We start from the raw sequence: 10,228 nt of genomic DNA, 5'->3' as shown, positions 1-10,228 counted from the left end.
TGCCTTAGCAGTTCCCTGCTTCAGCTTGCAAGATTGACTTCCTACAAGACATCTCCAAGGAGAAGCTGCATGGACCTATCCCGATGCAGCCCTGGGTGCTGGAGCAGCTGTGTGGAGACCCTTGCCAGTGCTGAGATGCTTACACGTTCACGGACTCAGCTTTCCTCCTGCAGTCGGCATCATTGCCTCTGTTTTGTGAGGTGGAGGACTTTGTGGACTGGTGTTGGGTTAATGGGTTAATGTTGGACTTGTGGGCTTGGGCAGCATTGGGTTGGGATGTTTTCGTGATGCACCTTTTCTTTACATAAAACTCTCTCTAATATGTGAGTCGCCGTGGATTTGTTTCTCCAAAGTACCTAGACTAATACACAGCCCAACACATAACCATTACGCCACCAGGACAGTCTTGTCCAATTCACAAGTGAGTAAGCTTCCTTTATTGGCAAAATAGTGAAAGGCTGCAAACTAAAAAATATCATTAATTCCTCTTATGATTGTGCATTGAAGGTGCCTAATTATGGGTGACTCCACATTAGACGCAGAAGCAGTTAGCGGTATGCTTTTAAAGCAAGACTCTTAAGAGGAAGCCCTGGTAGTGAAGCAGTTATGCATTGGGCTGTGATCTGCATGGTTGGCAATATGAAACCACCAGCAACGCCGAGGGAGAAATACTAGGTTTTCTACTCCCGTAAACAGCTACAGTCTTGGAAACCCGCAGCGGGTTCACGATGAGTCAGCATTGACTCGATGGCAGTGAGTTTTCATTAAAAGGAAATCCTTTATGGGCTGTATTGGTGGCCCGGTTAAAATCACAGTTTTAGTAACTAGGGTCTGACTTTACGAACTAGGAATATTTAGTTTCCTCAAGTAGAAAACCCTTAGTTCAGGAGATATTAACTTTCCCCCCAGGTAAACAAGGCCTGTGTGATGTGCTGTGGGAGAGAAAAGAGGAGCCATGCTGGAGGCAGAGGCGAAGAGAGAAAGGCATATTGTGTGTCTAAGATGCCGTTTTGAAAGAACTAAGCCTTATTAGTCTTAATGCAGATATGGAAAGATTCCTCCCTTTGTTTCAGATTGGTCTTTATTCAGGTGGAGGCGCAAGCTCTTCTCTGGTTTGCTTTGTGAAGGTCAGTGGCCAGGGTTGGCTGCCTGCTTGTAAGGGACCAGCCAAACGCCCAGGGTGCCATCCACCACCTCCTCTAATAATTCTCTGTGCCACAGTGTGGACCACGTGGGAGTGTTGTTACTAGCTTGTACCTGTGTGTGTGTTTGTGTGTGTGTGTGTGTGTAGGAGTGGTGGTGCTATGCATAGGTTAATGATTTAACCAGTTTACTGTAGAAACACTATGGGCAGGTTTCTCTCATGTGGGACAAAGTGATGTTTTTATTTCTCCTATTTGTTAGAAGTGCTTTCATACACAAAGTTAAGTAAAAAAAATATATTGCTCTCATGCCTGCACAGGTTCATGCCAACAAAAATAAATTGAAACATTCTGTGATCCAGCATGGTGGTAGACAAGTTCTCTCAGTAATACACTTGTCTTAGTCTCAGGGTGCCTTTGCAAAAAAAGAATACATTTTGTGTTATGGCGGCGAATTACTTTTGCATAAACAATTCCATGTTCTTTGTAATAATAAACATCAATGGATACATAGGCTGGCAGTCAATATGAACAGGTATGAGTAGGCTAAAGAGACACCACTCATCACTATATACGGATTTGGCAGACAATATTTCTGCACGTGTATTTGTATGTGCTCTGCTCTTGTGGGGGCTTCAAAAAGTTCATGGAAAAACAGAATTAAAAGATTGTGGAATTTTTCCCTGTACTTCTTGAAGACACTTCATGTATAAAAAGGAGTAAACAAGGGGCAAAGATATGTAAACTTGTTAGCTATAAGCAAACACCTGGAGGGAATGCCCTGCTGGCCCTGCGGGGATATGGAGGCTAATTGGCATAATGGTGTCCACCAAGAGAATGTTCTGTATGCTCTTTGAGTGAGGACCTCTGGTGCTGCAGCAATTTCTGCAACAATTCCAATTGATCTTCTGTCCATTACTGAAGTCTTGTTCAATAAAGCTTGGACGCCGAGGAAGTGGCACGGGGGCCATGTCTGATCTCTGGCTACACAAAGAAGGAGAAGCCACTCCACCCAGACCAAGCCAATTGGTACAAAGTGGAAACCAAACATGCCTCCACCCTCCATTCTTAACCTATTCTAACTCCAACCATTCCTCCTACTACACCCTACTCTGCTGGCTTTGATCATTTGTTGCAATGGCCACACATAATTCACAGCCAACACACATAATTATGGGGTTGATCAAGAAAACAAACAGGTTGTAAAATATTGAGGCTATATATAAAAAGATACCTATATCTATATCATCTATGTCCTTTTCTCTCTCTCTCTCTATATATATATATAGACAGATATATAGGTAGATAGATAGATAGATAGATAGATAGATAGATAGATAGATAGATAGATAGACAGACAGACAGATAGATAGATAGATAGATATTTTGTCCCTGAAGCCTCTTCCCAGCCTAGTTGGCAGTTGTCTGTCTCTGGTCCTTAGCCTCTCAGCCATATGGTCTGTTGGTCTCTGCCCCTATGGGCTAGGAAACCCACCTGCCACTCTACCTCATTGTCTTGGCATTGCTCCTTTGCTCTGCCTCATGGGCTCAGTGCTGTTCCTCTGCTCTATCTTATGGTCTCACTGTGGCTTCTCTTCTCTGTCTCATGCTCTCAGGCACCTCTTTTATGTTTCATGATCTCTCTTAGTGCCTCGGATGTCTCTGCTACCTTTGCCACTTCCGACAAGACGCTTACATGCACTGTGCTGGTGGCTCATTTTCCTATATGTTCATGGGATTTTTCTCTCTTCCCGCTTGAGATGGCTCACTGATATACCCAGTAGAATGGTAAAAATGCCCAAACCCCTTTAATAGTGTTTAACATACCCTATTGGCATAGTCTACCTAAGCGTTTGTTGGGAATTACAAAGACACAGATAGAAGAGCTATACCAAGTTGTAGCACTCAACCACAGACTTCTTATTTCAGTGTTATCACCCTTTGCTAATATGGACCATCCTAGGAGATGAGCCAGTCAGGATGCAGGGTAGCAATGATGAAGCATACAACTTTCCTATAGTTCTTTAATGCCCGCCCCCTCACTGCCCCACGATCATGGTCCCAATTCTACTTTACAAATCCAGCTGGATCAGAGGATGTACACTGGCACAGATAGGAACTGGAAACACAGAGAATCCAGGACAGATGAACCCCTCAGGACCAGTGGTGAGAGTGGCGATACCGGGAGGGTGGAGGGAAAGTTGGGTAGAAAGGGGAACCAATTACAAGGGTCTACATATAACCCCCTCCCTGGGGGATGGACAACAGAAAAGTGGGTGAAGGGAGACGTCGGAAAGTGTAAGACATGAAAAAATAATAATAATTTATAAATTATCAAGGGTTCATGGGGGGAATGCAGGGAGGGAGGGGAAAAATGAGGAGCTAATACCAAGGGCTCAAGTAAAAAGCAAATGTTTTGAGAATGATGATGGCAACAAATGTACAAATGTGCTTGACACAATGGATGGATGGATGGATTGTGATAAGAGTTGTATGAACCCCCAATAAAATGATTTTTAAAAAAATATGGACTCTCCTAAAATTACTGAATACCAATTAGTACTTTTTGTTTCAATGATTATTGACATTTTATCTTCTTATTATTCTTCCTGCTTCATTCAGCATTTTACACCTTAAAAAAACTCACAACCATTGAGTTAATTCTGACTCATAGCAACCTATAGGACAGAGTAGAACCCCCCCCGGGGGGTTTCCAGGGCTATAGAAGCAGAATACCTCATCTTTCTTCCACAGAGTAGCTAGTAGGTCCAAACAGTTGACCTTGCAGCTATTAGCCCACTGTGCCACAAAGGCGCCATTGTTACACATCGACTCTTCTAATTTTGCAACTCAAGGCTTGAAGAAGAGTGATATTGCATTCACAAAAAAATAACATTTCAAGATATGTCCTTAGTTACAATGCTGTCATAAACATGATAATATCCACACACTTACAAAGAAACCGGCACCAAATACTACAGTCAACGATAAAGAAATGGAAGATTTTCACCAATTTCTTCAGCCTGAAATTGATCAAATATGCAATACCAATGCTTTTATAATTACAGGTGATAAGAAGTGGTAATTGGAAACATAAAAGGATCAATAATTGGAATACATGTTATTGGTGATAGGAATAATTCCAGAGGAGATATAATAGAATTTTGCAAGAACAATGACTTCTTCATTGCAAAACCCTTTTAAAGTAACAGTGACAATATCGATTGACCTCACCAGATGGGATACACAGGACACAGTGACTACTTATGTGGAAAGAGATGCTGGAAAAGTTTTATCATCATCAGAAAAAGGTCAGTGGCCAACTGTGGAACAAACCATCAATTGCTCACATGCAAGTTCCAGCTGAAGCTGGAGCGAATTAAAACAAGTCCATAATAGCTAGTACAACTTTTTGAGTGTGTCTCACCTGAATTTCTTTCTTTTTTTAAAATCATTTTATTGGGGGCTCATACAACTCATCACAATCCATACATACATCGATTGTGTGAAGACATTTGTACATTTGTTGCCATCATCATTCTCAAAACATTTGCTTTCTACTTGAGCCCTTGCTATCATTTTCCCCCTCCCTCATGAATCCTTCATAATTTATAAATTATTATTGTTTTGTCATATCTTACAGAGTCCAACGTCTCCCTTCACCCACTTTTCTGTTGACCATCCCCCAGGGAGAGGGTTATATGTAGATTCGTGTAATCAGTTCCCCCTTTTTACCCAACTTTCCCTCCACCCTCCCGGTATCGTCACTCTCACCACTGGTTCTAAAGGGATCATCTGTCCTGGATTCCCTGTGTTTCCAGCTCCTATCTGTACCAGTGTACATCCTCTGGTCCAGCCAGATTTGTAAGATAGAATTGGGATCATGATAGTGGGGGAGGGAAGAAGCATTTAAGAACTAGAGGAAAGTTGTATGTATCATCGTTGCTACGCTGCACCCTGACTGGCTCGTCTCCTCCCCACAACCCTTCTGTTCGGGGGTGTCCAGTTGCCTACAGATGGGATTTGGATTTCCACTCTGCACTCACCCTCATTTATAATGATATAATGTTTTGTTCTTTGATGCCTGATACCTGATCCCTTTGACACCTCGTGGTCACACAGGCTGGTGTGCTTCTTCCATGTGGGCTTTGTTGCTTCTGAGCTAGGTGGCTGCTTGTTTACCTTCAAGACTTTAAGACCCCCAGATGCTATATCCTTTGATAGCTAGGCACCATCAGCTTTCTTCACTAGATTTGCTTATGCACACATTTGTCTTCAGCGATTGTTTTGGGAAAGTATGCATCATGGAATGCCAATTTAATAGAATGAAGTGTTCTTGCATTAAGTACTTTAGCGGGGGTCCAATGTCTATCTGCTGCCTTAATACTAAACCTATAGTTAGTTCACAGCATCAGAATTAAGTTTATTTTTTCTTGATGATCAGAGGTCCCCTGTTGTCTGCAGTCTCTTCACTGTGTTTCGTGTGAGCTCCATCACAGAACGGGAAATTTTGGGATCTCCAGCAATGGTAGTACACAGCTTTATCTCCCAAGTCCTCCATGTCGAAAGTGTGTACCACCTTGGGGTTGTCTTTCTGGATATGAAGATATAACATGGCTTTGTGGCGATGATCTTTGAAATAAAATCTCTTGTAAGCTAGATAACCACTTGCAGCTGTCCCAGCATCAATGCTCACTGCTGCAATCCATTCTACTCATACACTGGAATTGGATGTCAGACTCATGGCTCTGTCATTTGCACAGCATGTGCACAGAATACTGAGCACTAACAGGGCTCGTGGGAATAGCAGCTATAAAAGTGCGAGGAGAATCCTTAGGGTACAGACGCAGGGCTGCTCTGTCTCACCTGAATTTCAATCAAAGCTTAACAATAGATTTAATTCATTGAATACTAATGACCAAAGGCCTGACAAGTTGTGGGATAACATCAAGAACATCACACGCGAAGAGAGCAAAAGGTCATTTCATAGAAGTACAGAAAGAAAAGCTCTCAGTGGATTTCAGAATAAATGCTGAAGCTTGCTCTTGAACATAGAGTAAAACTAAAACAAATGGAAGAAATCATGAAGTAAAAGATCTGAGCAGAAAATTTCAAAAGACAGCTCGTGAAGACAGAGTAGCCTACTAATAATGAAATGCATGAAGACCTCAAGTTCAAAAACCAAAGGCTAAGAATATGCTCAGCATTTCTGAAGCTGAAAGAAATGAAGAGGAACTTCCAGCCTCAAGTTGAAATATTGAAGGATTTTATGTAGCTACCAGCTTAAGAAGCATATAGTCCTAGAAGGAGGGTGTGTCCAGAAACCTTATTTTCATTCGTTCTTAGTCTGGAAGCTCTGCTGAGACTCATTCACGTTACGCTGCTGGTATTTGAAATCCCAGTGGCTTAGCTTCTAGTATCACAACAACACCCAGCTACCACAGTAGGACAAACTGACAGATGAAGGCAAGAGTGACTGAAGGGTAATCATAATAGAGTTTCTCTAAGTACTCAGGACAGTCATGAAGACTTATGATAAATTTTAAGAAACAGAAAATTGCACTGGTCAAGAAGAGGCCAGGAAACTTGTTCTGAGACCCTTTTCCCATAAGGACAATATCCCTGCTCATTGTTTGAGGGCAGCCAGGGCCTTCTCAGGAGGCTTTCACTAGTAAACCTCACACTGTTCTTTCAGCCATCATGATCTTACCCCTTAGACTCTATTTGTTTCCCAAACCTCAAGGATATTAAAAATAGGAACACGACGTGACTTCTTCAAGGAAGCCCAGCCTTCCATCTTGGCACTTGTGTAAATCAAAGAGTGCGGGTGTTTTGGGCATAAAATGAAATGAAACAAAATAGAATTTTTTATCCCGCAAATTTTGAGGTCCTTTTGTATGGCACAACAAAAAGAAAACGGGTGGCTGGAGGTGAGCGGTGTAATGAGGACCCTGTATGAATGTCTTCTTTTGGGGAGCCTTTCTTTTGAGCGTAGGGTATACGGATACATAGCACATGGAGATAGAGCCATTGTCTAATGAAGTTCCAATAGTCTAAGATTTACTGAAAGCAGTACAATCATTTTGCCCAACAACAGATTTACTGCAAGGCTCTAGAAAAGGAGACAAGGACACCAATCACTCCCTCCTGCCACCTGACGCCTTCATATACTTAGGGAGGATACATTGTTTTGTGTGACTTCATGGTGAGTTTTCATTATTTGTGGTTGCGACAATATTATTTAGCAACATTGTGCATTTTATGAAATATGGTATGTTTTGCATTTTTACTAAGGATACATGTTATAATAGTTAAAACCAGCCTGCCATTTAGTAGACAAGTAATGATAGTTTGAGATGTCTCCCCAAATTAATTGTATTATTTGATTTTCCTGTCTCTATGTGTGTGTATTTTTCTTTTAAATAATCTGTTTGCATTAATTATTCCTATTATACATATCATTATAGATTACTTAACATCATTTTACTTAGAAATCTGTTTTACAGACAAATACTCCCAAGACAGAAGTGAGTAATTATCTTAGTTAGATGGTTTTCTTTTTAAACAACTGTCTGGCATTTTACAATGGGAGAAGATCAGACCATGTAGGACATCATGAAATGTGAGACCTCTCTCTAGTAAGAAACCGAGTGACTATGGGATGTGGAGAAGTGAGGGCAGAAACAGAAGATGCAGGAAAAAGTAGTCAGAAGAGGAAGTGTAAATATCAAGGGTAAAATTACTCGTTGTCCATGAGGGAGGGGGACCCGGGAGGGAGGGGGAAAATGAGGAGCTGATGTCAGGGGCTTAAGTGGAGAGCAAGTGTTTTGAGAAAGATGAGGGCAATGAATGTACAAATGTGCTTTACACTATTGATGTATGTATGGATTGTGATAAGAATTGTATGAGCCCCTGATAAAATGACTTTTTTAAAGAGAGAAAGAAAATTACTCTGTCTAGAGATTGTCCTATGTAGCATTAATAACATTTCAAATTAGACATCTTATGGCAACATCCTTAACAGGAGGGGATTGTGTAAAATATGACACAATAAATTGCTTTGAACATAATTTTAAACTCCTTTGCTAGCAATTCACCTGAGAGTGGCCATAATCTGTGAGAAATTAAAAAAGGAAAATTATCCAGAAAGTTGACTGAAGATGGAAGGTGAATGAGAGTACTCTTGCACACACAAAAAATGAGGCAAAGCATATGGTGATAAATTGTTATTTATCACCCATTTCTTTATAAAATTGTTACTACAACTGCTTCTCCTACTGGCACTTATGAAAGGAGCCCTGCTAGTGCGGTGGTGGTTACGAGTTGGGCTGCGATCCGCATGGTTGGCAGCATTGAGGATATTTAGGGTTTGATTATAAGCTGATTATCAGGATTTTGTGCGTCATGGACTCCTGGGATTGCCCTTCGGTCAGATTCGGATGCCTTCTATTAGACTATGTCCTCGCATACGAGGACAATATCAACTTACATGTGTCCACGAAGACTAAACCAGGAAATGGAAACAGATCATTTCTATCAAATTAACAAATAATAATATACTGGGTACATCCGTAAGACCTTCATAATAATGGGCAAGAATGATTCAAAGTTGGAGAATTTGAACTCCTGGAATAAGATCGACTTACTGTTGCTGAATTAAAGGACGTTTGAAAGTTAAATGCAAGAATGGATTTTTTTTATGTATACTGTTAAAAACGCAATTACATCAACACTAAATTAAAATACATGTATTTTAGAGAACATGAAGGATCTTAGATCACTTAATCTAATCTTGTATCCTTGGCCAATCTTTCTATCCTGTGCCTAGACTTCCTGCTACGAAGCACAGCAGACATTCATTATTACTGTGATTACGGCACTTTGGACCACAAGTCCGAATCCTCTCCACACAGTGCTTTCTGTCGTCCTTCAATACCAAGTGATTGGAGGTGGCAAATGAAGGTAGGTCTGCCATTTAAGAGATCCTTGGCAAACACAACGGTGTGCTCCGTTTCTAAAGACCCCTTGAGGGAGAAAACAGCCAGTCTTCTTTGGAACCACTTGGAAACACAGGACAGATTTCATTTCCTTCTAATTGCCAGCTATCTTGGCAGACAGTTTTGTTCTTGAGTTGAAATTTTAAAAGCAAACTGGAATCTTTTAGCTTTTATAGGCTGGTAAAATTTCTGCTTCTTATTGAAAATTCTAGTTTAATTTGACATGTGAAATTCATAGACTTCTGGTCCTAGAAGGACTATTTGGAGAGTATTTCACATATATTACTTTAGTTTAAATTTGAGTAAATGGAGACCTACGTGGTTAAATGACTTGCCCAAGGCCATATTGGCAAAGTTGAGACTAAAACCCGCTCTTTCTCAGACTAGGATACATCTGGCCATATTAGGACAGCAAATGTTGCTTAATGTTTCATCATTTATGCTATTTGGAAAACATCAATCAATTTCCTTTTGTTTCCTATCGCTGTTTACTTGTTTACCCACATGTATTTATTATAAAGCATACCTTTATTTTCTATGGTCATTGCTCCTTGGTCTTCATGGGCATTTTAAGCTACCATCTCTGAATAAAGTTGAAAACAACTATGAAGTTATCCATACTCTTGGGTAAAATACTCTTTGTTCTTTCAATCATTCTCCGTCCACTTTCATGTATCTTATATTTGCCAAGTCCAGGGTCAGCTGTGTTATCTTAATAGTCTTTACTTGATTTCAAGGTTCTAATATCCTTTGCAATGGCTACACAGAACTCACAGACAAAATTCACAATTAAAGGGTTTATTAAGGGAGTTAACAAATTGTAAAGCCAGGGAGAAATGCTCAGAGATGAGTTGTTTATCGGGACATGCTACAAAGTTCTTTTAAGTCTGTTAATAATTGTCCGAAGGGGCATGCCACTCCACTGTAAATCCCAACCGGAAGGGCGTCTGCTCATGCTCCAGGGTTCAACAAACCCAGCTTCCTGAATTAAGTTCCCAGAAGCATGCATTCCAGTAAGCCTCAGCCTGAAGGCACTCAACTCCACCTCTGGGGTCAGCAAGTCCAGCTTCTCTAATTAAGTGTCCATAG

The 10,228-nt window shown here is 40.8% G+C and overlaps 1 pseudogene; it reads right to left on the bottom strand.

The window, feature by feature from the left end:
• Positions 1-5,565: 5,565 nt before the first annotated feature.
• LOC101652180 lies at positions 5,566-5,886 on the bottom strand (annotated as a pseudogene).
• Between the last annotated feature and the right edge of the window lie 4,342 nt (positions 5,887-10,228).

This window comes from Echinops telfairi, unplaced genomic scaffold (assembly GCF_000313985.2).
Source record: "Echinops telfairi isolate 266 unplaced genomic scaffold, ASM31398v2 ScPeMD7_3533;HRSCAF=4204_0, whole genome shotgun sequence".
NCBI lineage: Eukaryota > Metazoa > Chordata > Mammalia > Afrosoricida > Tenrecidae > Echinops > Echinops telfairi.
The sequence above is the reverse complement of the archived record's forward strand: the minus strand, read 5'-3'. Positions and strand labels throughout refer to the sequence as shown.